Source organism: Orbicella faveolata, unplaced genomic scaffold, assembly GCF_042242905.1.
Source record: "Orbicella faveolata isolate gen_17 unplaced genomic scaffold, um_ofav_v1 contig_47, whole genome shotgun sequence".
Taxonomy (NCBI): domain Eukaryota; kingdom Metazoa; phylum Cnidaria; class Anthozoa; order Scleractinia; family Merulinidae; genus Orbicella; species Orbicella faveolata.
Window position 1 is genome coordinate 16,322,568 of NW_028301577.1, and position 13,416 is coordinate 16,335,983.

Consider the following 13,416-nt stretch of genomic DNA (forward strand, 5'->3'; position numbering starts at 1 on the left):
TTCGATGGCGCAGCCAATATGAATGGTGTACACAAGGGACTCTCAACAAGAATGGAAGAGTGCTCCCCGCTTAGTATCTACGTTCACTGTTACGGACATGTGTTCAAACTCGTCCTTCAGGATACTATGACACAGATTCTCGAACCAGGCTCTGTACAACTTCTCAGGAGAGAGTCCCAAACGACACGCCCTGTCCGGCAACATAGAAGTAGAAGGTGAAGGTCTGAGACTGACGCTGAAGTCATTGAGTGTCACGCGGTGGTCATTACAATTCTCAGTACCACCTTAGAAATTCTGATTTCACAATACCCAGATTTCGGACTGTTGCTCATGGTAAACATAGCCTGACCTATTTAGGCCCTGTCATTTGGTCCAAACTCGACAAATCTATTCGATCTTCTGAATCATTGCACACTTTTAAAAAGCGCATCAAATTGGTTGATTTCACTAGCCTGCTTGACAGTACTTGTAAAGACTGATCTTTATGTAACAACTAACACTTGATCTTACTGTATGACTCATTGTTTGTTTTATATATATATTTTAAAACACTTAAACACGTATGTGTATTTCATATTTTATTAATTATTAGATAAGTAATCAGATCGTAGTTAGGGTCCCCAATTAGTATACACTGTATGCTAGCGACTTCGACACGTTAATAAAGTTCTTATCTTATCTTATCTTATTCCGGTGGGAAGCCGTGAAGGCCGTACACGGACAAATGGAGCACATTGTAAAAGCTCTGCTCACGCTGTCTTCAGACAAAAATCCAAAAACCTACTCTGAGAGCAGAGTTTTATTGACCGCCATTTGTGACTTGCAATTTATCTTTGGACTGTGTGTGATGAAAATAATCATAAGGAACACTAATTGTCTGTGCCGATATCTTCAGGGAAAGACAGTCGACGTCATCTCCGCACGTAGAAACGCCAGCATGACCATTCAGACCCTACGCGGGTGTTGGAGTAAGTTTCAGCAGCCTATGGCAGATAGCATCAGCAATGGGTCTGAAAATTAAGAAGTGGCTGACCAATTCTCGGTTTGAATTACGAGAAGCCAGGGCACCCAAACACAAGGCATCGCGCCGCATTCAATTAGGCCCTTGTAGAAATCGAAATCGCACCACCGCATTAACAGTTACTATGCGTCCCTCGACAAGGTGCTGTCCTACCTTGAGGTCAGGTTCAGTGGAAATGACCGGGAAATACTCTGTGCTTTGGGAGATATCTGTCACAGGGATACGCCTGATAAAGAGAGCTTCTCTCGCATCGCTAAATTTTACGAAATCGACGGCGAGATTCTGGAAGCTAAGCAGAAAATGTACACAAGTTTTCGTCGTGAGCGCAGATTCCATTCCACGACTGTTTGAGAAATACTGCAAACAATGCATGAGAAAGATCTATTTGATATGTTGCCAGAGTTTTCCAATGTGGTGCACATCCTTGTAGTGATACCCAGTACATCGTGTAGGCTGCAGAACGATCATTCAGTGCGTTGCGCAAATTGAAAACCTACCTCCGCAATAACACGGGGCAACAGCGTGTCAGGAACATCGCACTGATTAAAATTGAAAGGGAATATGCCAACTCTGCACTAAACAATGACATGGATCGTAGTATTGATATTTTTGGCCGTTGCAATGGGTGAGACAGTTATTTCTTTGAATACATATGTGTTCTACTTGTAACGTGACCTATCAAGTGGAAGATTATTTTCACTCCATACGAAGGCCTATGTTAGTGAATCCTATGATCCTCGTTTGTGCTCGATTTTTTTTGAAAAATTTGGGCAACTTGCGAAAATTTTTTGGGAAAGTAATTCACCGCCCTCCCCCCCCTTCCCGCCCTGGCAAAAATTGCCTGCACGCCTGTGCTTTTGAGGTCTAGGAAAACTGCTGAGCCCACTCGCGTTCAGCTCGTGCGTCGACTAGCAGTTCACCCAAACAGTGTTAACAGCACATGCATCAAGCAGCGATCAGATAAAAAAAGGGGTTTTATTCGTGCCGATATGTTAGAGAGAGGTTCACCCAGGTAGTATTTTGGCTCGTGTTTTATGCTTTGTCAACTCTCAAGGCAGTTAGTATCGCTGCGGAGAAGTGGTACACCAATTGATGGTTTTAGACTCCAAATTGAGGCCGAGGTTCAAATTCGAGCTCTGGCCAGCTGGTCGGGAAAACACATTTCACTCTCATGATGCCTGACCAACCCTTGGAGTGTAGATGAGTATAAGAGCATATTGTTAGGGTAAGCTGATATAAAACTGCTGGAAGAAGTCTGCGATGATCATGGACCAGAACGAGCAACAATACCCATTGCTCGTTGTTTATTGTTAAAAAACAAACCTGGCGGAGAATTATCTGACGAGAGTTACCAGTCAAGCAGTAAAAAACATGTCAGCTATCATACTGAATTGGCTTAGGCTCTTCGAGGGGAAAGAAAGTGAAGAGAAGAAGAGCTTGATGGCAAACTAACTCAGTAATAGCTCCCTGGGTTTCAAGCCCGATCATGTTCAAATAAAGTTCTTCAGTAAGGGAAAGGATAGCTAAGCTAACTAACCGTGAAGACTACTTCTTCTTCGGATGAGCCGGCTCGCTTTGTTCTTAACACCTTTTGACTCTTAATGAAGACTGTGGCCGGGAATCGCTAAAGTAAAATGTTTTAATCACTGAAATGCTTCACCACTTGATACAACGGAAACTTTTTAAGACAGGAAGCGCCGCGCTTTGAATGGAGGGCTGTCGCTGCAATTACGATACAAATTGATTACTTTTAACAAATGAGCGATCCTGGAACATCTCTAATAGAATTTGATTCTATCTTGAATCTACGGTCTAGAATAGTGCTATAACAAGTGGTTTATAGGAACGTAGGTTCATGCATATCCAATGGAGTTGAATCCTGAACTACAGCAGAGACAAGACTGCTATTACAAGAGCTGTAGTCATAGATATCATCCAGGCACTCTCCACGTTCCAAGCAGCCTTGGCGGTGGGTTTGGGGCAGTTAACCTCCTCCTCGTACTCATTCCAACCGGGGGTAGCAATGTTAATGACCACGCCATTGGGATCGTCCACTGCACACCTCCTGTGACCTCCCACCGAGCCTAACGGACGCATCAGAGGGAGATCTCGGCTTTGAAGATAGTGGCACCACCTGTAACGGAATCATACCAAGAGCTGGCCCTGAAGTCTCTCTTTCCCGCTCTATATATACTTGGACCCAGGCGGGAGAAGAGCGCGTGCTGAATAACGGATATATACACAAAGTTCGTAAGTGACTATTGGTTGATCGTGGCAGTGCTAGTATTGCAACTTGAATTTTGTACTGGACGCACTCATGATAGCTGTTAAGATGTTCTGATAAGAAAGTGCTGTGTCCTTAACTGAAATAGATTCCATGTTGCCGTGCGTCTGTTCAGTAATTGATCACAGATGACATCAAAATGTGGCAGGAACAAAAAAAAGGGCAGACGAGGCGATAGCCCAGTGTGTCACTGGCGTTCTTACTACAATTTCAGTGACGTTTTCCGTGATTTATTAGTGATTATATAATAACCCAAGTTATTCTCGCATTTTGATTGGTTCTCACCTATGATCTATTAGAGGACAGATGCACGATTGACGTCATCATTTCAAAGTTTTTCCCCCTGTGTTTTAAAATGGCGGAAAGTTTTGAGAATTTAGATAATATTTTACATGACTGGGCAAAAGATATGGTACAAGAAAGTCTTGTCCAGGCATTGAACAGCTACCAGAAGCATAGTCTAGCAGGAAGAAGAAAGATAAAGCCGTTTCTGTTTTAGAAAATGACTCAGAAAAAATACTCGAGCTGTCTCAGTCGGCAGTCGAGCGAGACTAAACCAAACACAAATTAAAAATTAGTCTTGGTAAGCCGAGAACCATTGCTTTATCTCGAATTTAACAAACCCAATAAACAAAATGTTTATGAGATTAATTTATTTAAAACATTGAACTCTCAAAATAATTGTTGACACAGTGATTGTCAGGAATAAAACATCAAAACCACTTCTTAAAATCAGTTAAAATAATCACATAACCTTGCTGTCCGACGCGAATGTTCCAGTCCGTTTCAGGGCACAGCAGCGAGCAAAGTATAGCTCACTACAGCTCACGGCCAACTGTATCGCAGCTAGAAGGTGTCTCCGACACTATTTCAAACTGATTTGAGAATCACCAACCACAGAGGACACAAATTTCCACCATTACTAAACGCTCCTTTCATCAAAACTCGAATCGAATGGCCTCCAGGTTGACCGCAGCCGCAATTTTTCCGAGCGTAGTTTTTGAACTCCTGCAATATTCGAGGCAACATCCAAGCTTTTCGGCTCACAGGGCTGCTCTGATGACAAAAACTGAGTTGACTTATCCAACATTTTCTTTAAGATTTGTAGATTTCGCAGTTCAATTCTCCTTTCGCTGTAAGTTTTCATTCCACGAGAAGCGACGCTCGAGTCAAGTTTGACAGTGGCGTGATTTTCCTGGACCAATCACCATTCTTTGCTACGCATCGACAACAACAACAACAACTACTCATAGGCTGAATTTTAAGAAAAGGAACTGCTGCATGAAGAAAATGTGGAACTTTTAAAATCGGGAAATCGAATAGTGTATTTACATGCTTATGCGTCAGCCAATTCCAGCATTACCATTTTTTTTTTTTTTAAAATGGACAAATTCCCAGGGGTGGGGACACATGAGCTGTCTAAAAGCCCTGGGGTGGGGACAAAGAAAGAGGGCAAATGCCCCACCCCCGGGATTGTCACCTCCCGACACCTCTGCAGGGAAATTGAATAATATATTTACATGCTTAGATAATTCTTTGTAGCCTGCGAGCAGGCTCACGTTGGAGCACAAACGCGCGCGGCGTGGCCGAGAGCGAAATCAAGGGGCAAAGCCACAAAAGGAGAAAGTCACTTTCTTGGCACCTCTTTGCAGGTTCCTTCCTATGGTTGGCCATTCGTTTCAAAATTACAACAGGGTATACGCGGGCTTTTCTGCCGTGTATACTTGTTTACATACGTTACGTATGGGCTTTAAGGGGGTATGGTACCCTAAAATATGGCGATGTTCATGAAAAATTCAATTTCTTGGAAATACAAGACTTAAGACCCTTGAGGACTTGTCAAAAACATTTTGAAACGATCTTGCCGAATTTCCTTCCAGATGAGTGTGAAATTTAAGGAAAGTACACAGTGGTATAAGTTTTTTCACGTGGCAACGGCCATAGCAACGACTGTTTACTATAAGGACGTGACCAAAAATATAGATTACTTTTAACTGATATGAACGAAACTATTTAGAAAAAACTTTTAAGACATGCACAACTCGATTGGTATAATTATTTGTGAAAAGCTTTGCCTCGAATTGCCATCACAGGCTCATTCATTTCCCTTATGACAAGGAATATTTCCCACAACTGCGGTAACTTTTTACAAAAGAGAACAACCATTGCACCCCCTCCCCCGAGATCCAATCTGCATCCACCCACTACTTGTGGCTCGTTAAATGCTTAATACTTCGCGTAAGAAACTTAAAGTGCATTTTTTCTCAAAAGTTTACTTTTGTACCGACTGACTTCGCGCCAACATTTCTACTTTGCAAGGTTTTTAAGTAGAATTTCTGAAACTTGGGCTCATCAAAGACCAATAGCGTCGTGATGATATAAACCAAAAAAATCGTAACATTTTAAGGTCTGTCACGTGACATGAGATGATTTGTCCACTGGATGTGGTAAAAAATAAGGTTATTTCCAAATAAAGCTGTAAAAAGCACTGAAAATAAGAGTTAACTGTCAAAACTTAGGTTCATATCACAGAACAAAACAGAAACTTACATGATATGCTTATTTGACAGTCAATTCTTGTTTTGTAAAAGAGCAGGAAGTGTTGGCGTCAATACTATAAAACACTCTTCAAAAGGCTGTGGCTGGTTTCCATAGCAACCATTTTGAGTAAAACTCTAGAAATTTAATTTCTCTTCTTGAGTGCAATAGCACACAATTGATCTTTCTTCACCATATTTAAACAAACTTTTTGGTCCATATTGAGGGTACCATACCACCTTAAGCTCATATATACGACCATTTAGATCGCGCATATACGCATTTTTAAAGGGCCACATATTTGCATAAATTCAAGGGCGGGGATATGCGAAATAAATGCTCAAATATACGCGTCCTACAAGGACCCATATATACGCGTGCTAAAATGCGCGTATATGCGGGTCTCGTAAATTACGTTGTATATGCCAGCACGAAATGTGCCTTTCAAGACTGAACGCCCCTGGAACTCTTATCGTAGCTATTAGTGTTGGTATTGTACTTTTTCAAATCATTTAAAAAACCCATGTCACATGCAAAGATGTATGATTTGCGTGGGGTATCGCCTTTTTTTCTAGAGCCAAAAGCTAAGAGCCACGAGTATATAAGGCGTCGTGTAGTGTGCCAACTTCAAACTTCTCAGCATGGACTCCCCAAGAGATTTAAGCCTTTTACGGCAGGCCCTTCGTCACGAGCAAGAGACTGGTGAGGTGAGTTTGATTGTTTTCGTTATGAATATTTGATAACCGTCCTAGCCAACTAAAAAAGAAGAAACATTTTTTTTATTGGTAGGCACTCAATCACTGCGATAAGCTACCCCTGGAAATCCAACGAATGATACAGTGGTTGGCTGATCGCCTACATGCTAAGGACACAGTGGAAAATGGATGGCATTAAATTCACCTTAATTTCGAACCCTGTTTCATCTTTAAACACTTATTATTACTAAGCTGCGAACATCATGTACTCGAACATTTTCCGCTTACACATCTGGAAACCACGGCATTCGTCACGAATCTATCACCACCACTGTATGTGCAAACAGTCCTATCTGTATAGCTATGAGAAAAAAACACAGTTTTAGATGAAGATGTGAGTCAAGCTTAGGCAGGTCAGGCAGATAGATTTCCATATTTCTCTCTGGGGTGAAAGAGGTCCCGCTTTGTAAACCTAAGAATGGGTGGAAAAAAATTCAAAAAAATGCCGATGAGTCATGCATGTCCGTCCGCAATTTTTGAAAATCCCACTTTAGCACCCCCAGCGCCATCTCCGGCCTGACTTCACCGCATGAGGGGGATCACCTCGATCATGACGTCAGCCCATGGAGGAGGAGGTTTTCCAATCACGTCAACTCAGAGAGGGGGGAGAGAGGGGATATGGCTTTTTTCGGTTATAAAAAGGAGCTCCAACGAATAGTTTTAAGTGCTTTACACCATGTCAGTCCCGACCACGTTGAGTGGCAGACAAAAAGACGGCAAGAGAATCGGATTTTTAAAGACAGGTATCAAACCGTTATGGGATTTGTTGAGTCCGCTCCAGTGTGCCTTCCTCTCAGTTCCACCTCACAAAGGATTTACGCTCCCTGCCATGGTGGAGATAGTACAACAATGGAATCTTTACAATCACACCAAGTTAAAAGAACAGTATAACAACTACAAACTCTTGAAAGATGTTCTTCACAACCCAAGAAGACGGAGCCTTGGCGAGCAGAGAAAATTAAGGTGCGGGGAATCTCTGAAAGACTCTTTGACTCACATCATCAATCTTCAGACTTACGTAAAACAGAGCCAGGACGACTGGAACATTTTCGAACTGATGCAACTCCAGGAACTTTTACCTGACAATCAATTATTGATCGTGGAAGTGAAACCTCCAGATCATTGGTGTCATTTTCTCTTTGTTGGACCACCGAACCCGACAGCCTTTTTATCTTAAAGGAAGGCTCCCATTTTCATGGTATAGAAGATTCCATCACCTTTTTTGAAAAATAGTGTCTTTTCCACTGTTGTTGTTAAGAAAACCTCATTACAAAAATTCATGTTTTGATGTCATCGTCACGTATGGTCTCAACGTTTTTTTTATGACCTCTAGAAGAGGAGTTATTCTCCCTGTCCATGACGTCAGCCCCCAACCCACCCCCAAGCAGGGGTGCTAAGCCCAACCCTTAACCCAACCCTAAGCCTAAAGCCTAAGTCCAAGTTCGTGACATCATCGCCTTACACCTAGACGGATTAGGGTTCACCATCGCCTGAAGTCAGCCCCAAATCCCCCCCAAGCAGGGGATGCTAAGGCCAACCCACCCCCCGAACTAATATAACTTCCACAGCATGACGTCAGGCCCAACCCCTTCCCGTTTAACCACCATGACCCCCCTGCACCACTTAGGCGATGTCGTCGTGACGTCACGATTTCTCCAACTTTTATTGGTGGCCATTTTGAAAGGGGGTAGAAACAGGATAACGCGGCAGCTATTACACTACTACTTTTAACCAGAGAAATAGTTTGGGCAGGTAAATCCTTGTACCAGATTGTCTTTTTGGTCCACGAAATTGACCTAAATTTTGACGTGACGCAACATCGTCGAAGCGTATAAATTTGCTAAAATTTCAGGTTTATATTCCATAGGGATCTGACAACGCTAAATAACTGCTAAAAGATGATGTTTTAGTCCCATGGGTTAGCTTTTCCATCCACGCTTATTATTTTGGCTTGTTAGCGTTCGTAAAAAGTGTAATTTTGGGGTCGAGTTTTGTTCTTTTCGAGGCAAAATAAGTTAGGCCGTTTCGACAAAAAAAAAAAAATCCAAACAACCTCAAAGTTACGGTTTTGAAATAAGTCAGTAAAAACCTTCTTCCTGACAAAGTTTGCAAAAATCGAATTTTTCTATCCTGCATAGGTACAGGTGACTGTTACAGCAAGCTGCTCTTACGTCATTGCAAAGCAAGGAAGAGGCCAAAGATCGAGTGATCATGTGTATACATTCATTCAGGGATAGTGTAAATCTGAGTTACTTACTATATACTTACCCTCTGTCCTCGCCTGAGAACTTTTGGGGCTTGCACATATAAGCGCCACGGTAACCGTAAAAACAAAAGGAAATATGCTCGTCATCCTCTCCATGCACTTTGATTTCGCAAATTCTTGGGTGTGTTTTTCAGCAATTCAATTCACTATTTTAATCATAAAAATTACAATTTCCTGGATTGTTTTTGTTTTAAAAAACTCCTATTTTCCACTAATTCAGTTGCCAAGTTGTTATCGGACAGTTCAATAAACCAATCACATTCAATTGTAGTTAAAATCAACCAATCACATTTCAAGCTGTAGTTTAAATCAACCAGTCACGACCTCGGTTTCAATCACCAACAATTTACGCCTCCTTTGTAATTCTTTTAATGCAAATTTTTCCTTTCTTTCATAACTTGGCTATTCTTTTTTTTTTTGGAAATTGTAATTTAAACCGCAAATTATTTAGACCACTGGTTCCATAGTGGAAGTGAAGTGCTGCCCCTTGTAGAAAGATGGTGGGGACGAGACGTGAAGATATCACACGGTGTTGGAGATCGCTGGAAAAATATAGTAAATTAATGTCGTAGAAATAAACAAGTTTGAAATTGAATTTTATTGTACTTCTTATTTAAGGCCTCGTTTTCTTTCTTAAGGCATGAGTTTTTACGTACAGCTTCGCACTCGCTTATTTGTCAAGGGATTACTATCTAACCGACACAACGGGCAAGGGTAATATTTAGCTCGAACGATTTATTTTTACTGGTACATTTGATTTTTTTTACTCTTTGTAGATTTGTACTACTTACAATAAATTCTGATAAAAAAAATTGTCAATGATATAATTATTATTCTTCTGATAAACTGCTATCGAAACGTGATAGATATTTTAGTTGAAACAATCATGTAACATGAACAGTAACAAACTCTACATAGACAAAAAATAACACTTTAGGTGTCTACTACTTGCAATAAATGCTGACGAAATAATTTTCAATAATAATAAATTATTATTATTTATAAACAGCTATCAAAACGCGATAGATATTTTGTTTTTACAAAAACGGTAAGTTACTCAGTAGCTTGTCATGTCTGGTGTAAATTTAACGATTATTATTCCGTTTGTTTGCCTCGGTAGGTAATTTGCTTATTTCATTCGCCTCGTTGGGCAATTCACTTGTTTTATTCGTCTCGTTTGGCAAATCAGAATTCAGTTTGTTCAACTCGCGGGACAATTCACTTGCTGTATTCGCCTCGTTGGGCAAATTATCATTCAGTCAGTATACCTCGCTGGGCAATACTCATGGAACAACAGCGCGGTGAGACTCAAGAAAGAATATCGTCTTCCCCTCGATTCATCACTAAAACGTTCGCTACTCTCAGCAATACTTCCCCAAATACTTAAATTTACACCTGACATGACAAGCTACTGAGTAACTTACCGTTTTAGTAAAAAGCTTCCTTTCGCATCAAGAGATGACAAATGTACATAACAAGGCACTCAACGAACGCGACGAATGTACAAGGTACGAACGACCAAAGGTTTGCAGACTGTCTACGCAGTGAGGCCTGGGAACTCCTAACAAACAGATAACCTCAAGTCGAGATATCAACAAAGAAATAGGAGGCTACCCTATGCGGGCAGCAATTAGACTTTGAGGCACCACAGTGAGTGGTTGGCAGGCCGAATTTAAAGTTGTTTGCCGCACCAAACCTAACCTGCCGAACCAAACTGATTCAAACGCCATTCTTCTGCCGTACTTAACTCATCAGTTAGGTTCGGCGCATGAATGGAGCGGCGTTTGGAACGGGCCTGAATTTGCTTCCCTAAATATTGCTATAACAGCGAAATGTTAGTCACAGCTTTTCTATTTGGACAGAGTTCTTGAATTCAGAACGCATATTTTCTCGTCGAAAATTGTTACCACCGGCTTCCCGAATTAAGTTCGATGCAAGTACGCCGTCTGCATGAACAAGCCGTCGCTCCAAAGTCGCTCTAAAGTCGAACTTTATCAAGTTTATCATGAGTGGAGCGGGGCCTTACTTGAGAATAAAATCGATGGATTTGAGTCGCGTACTAGGCAACGTGTTTTTCAGCTGATCAAATTATACTCGAACCCGAGATTAAAGTATTTACCGCCCCTTGTGTATTTTAAGAAATGTGAGTGAAACGTGGGAAATACGCCTGTTCTTTTGTTTGCCTATATCTAGCGATATCTAGCCATATTCGACATGTCGAACCCAGCGCCGCAGAAACGTAGGCGAGGCTATCGCCATCGCGTCACCTGCTCCGAATAGGAAAAAGAAACCTTTGCCGAGTACCAGGACGCGCATGCAAAAACCAAGCATAAAGGCAAGAAAGTTAAATTTACGGTTCCTCGTGCGCCAAATCAATCGCAACTAAGTTTCACCAGCGGTGATGAAACAATCACAAGTAAGCAGGAATATCGACGCCGAAAACGTTGGCAAAGATCTTAGCTTCAGAGTCACAGTGGTACATATATAGTACATACTGCTCCAGATACGTCAGATATCCAAGTAGTTCGTAAAGTGTGATCGTCCGGGTGAGGGTAGTTCTGAAAAGAACTGTTGTTGGTGACTGACGTTTCGACAACCTGAGCGGAAGTCGTCTTCAGAGTCAAGAGAATAATGTTTGTTAGTCGATGATGTTATAAGTCTGGTCCTTTGAACGTGATCGTTTAGCCGGATGGTATTGGCTGAAAGACTTCCGATACTCCTGGGTTTAAACCATTTACTAAATCCAAGTAAATAATGATGCTCCGGCTACATCAAAATTTAATCAGAATTAATTTGAATGGCGCGAAGAAAGAAGCATTCATTGGTTTCTATTCCACGAAATCAACCGAAGGCAAAACACTGTATAAACTGGTGAAATCTGTTATCTCTGAACTCAATCTCGACCTCAAGATTATTGTTGGTAAAGCATTCGCGGATGGCGCAGCTGATATGAACGGTGTACACAAAGGACTTTCAACAAGAATGGAAGAGTGCTTCCCGCTCGGTATCTACGTCCACTGTTACGGACATGTGCTCAAACTCGCCCTACAGGATACTATGACACAGATTCTCGAACCAGGCTCTGTACAACTTCTTAGAAGCGAGTCCCCAACGCCACGCCCTGTCTGGCAACATAGAAGTAGAAGGTGAAGGTCTGAGACTGACGCTGAAGTCATTCCGGTGGGAAGCCGTGAAGGCTGTACACAGACAAGTGGAACGCATTGTAAAAGTTCTGCTCACGCTGTCTTCAGGCAAAGATCCAAAAACCTACTCTGAGAGCAGAGTTTTATTGACTGCCATTTGTGACTTGGAATTTATCTTTGGACTGTGTGTGTTGAAAATAATCCTAAGCAACACTAATAGTCTGTGCCGATATCTTCTGGGGAAGCCGGCGACGTCATCTCCGCCCATAGAAACGCCAACATGACCATTCAGACCCTACGCGGGTGTCGGAGTGAGGAAAGTTTCAGCAGCCTATGGTAGATAGCATCAGCAATGGGTCTGAAAATTAAGAAGTGGCTGACCAATTCTCGGTTTGAATTACGAGAAGCCAGGGCACCCAGACACAAGGCATCGCGCCGCATTCAATTAAGCCCTTGTAGAAATCGAAATAGCACCACCGCATTAACAGTTACTGTGTGTCCCCCGACAAGGTGCTGTCTTAGCTTAAGGTCAGGTTCAGTGGAAATGACCAGGAAATACTCTGTGCTTTGGGAGATATCTTTCACAGGGATACGCCTGATAAAGAAAGCTTCTCTCGCATCGCTAAATTTTACGAAATCGACGGCGAGATTCTGGAAGCTAAGCAGAAAATGTACACGAGTTTTCGTCGTGAGCGCAGATTCCATTCCACGACTGTTTGAGAAATACTGCAGACAATGCATGAGAAAGATCTATTTGATATGTTGCCAGACTTTTCCAATGTGGTGCACATCCTTGTAGTGATACCTGCTACATCGTGTTCTGCAGAACGATCATTCAGTGCGTTGCGCAAATTGAAAACCTACCTCCGCAATAACACGGGGCAACAGCGTGTCAGGAACATCGCACTGATTAACATTGAGAGGGATATGCCAACTCTGTACTAAACAATAACATGGATCGTAGTATTGATATTTTTGGCCGTTGCAATGGCTGAGACAGTTATTTCTTTTTATGCATATGTGTTCTACTTGTAACGTGACCTATTAAGTGGAAGATTATTTTCACTCCATACGAAGACCTATATGTTAGTGAATCCTACGACCCTCGTTTGTGCTCGATTTTTTTATAAAAATTTGGGGAACTTGCGAAAAGTTTTTGGGAAAATGATTCCCCGCCCTCCCCCCCTCCCTTCTGGAAAAAAATTGCCCGCACGCCTGTGCTTTTGAGGTCTAGGAAAAATGCTGAGCCCACTCGCGTTCAGCTCGTGCGTCGCCGGACTAGCAGTTCACCCAAACAGTGTTAACAGCACATGCATCAAGCGGCGATCAGATGAAAAAAGGGTTTTATGCGTGCCGATGTTAGAGAGAGGTTCACCTAGGTAGTATTTTGGCTCGTGTTTTATGCTTTG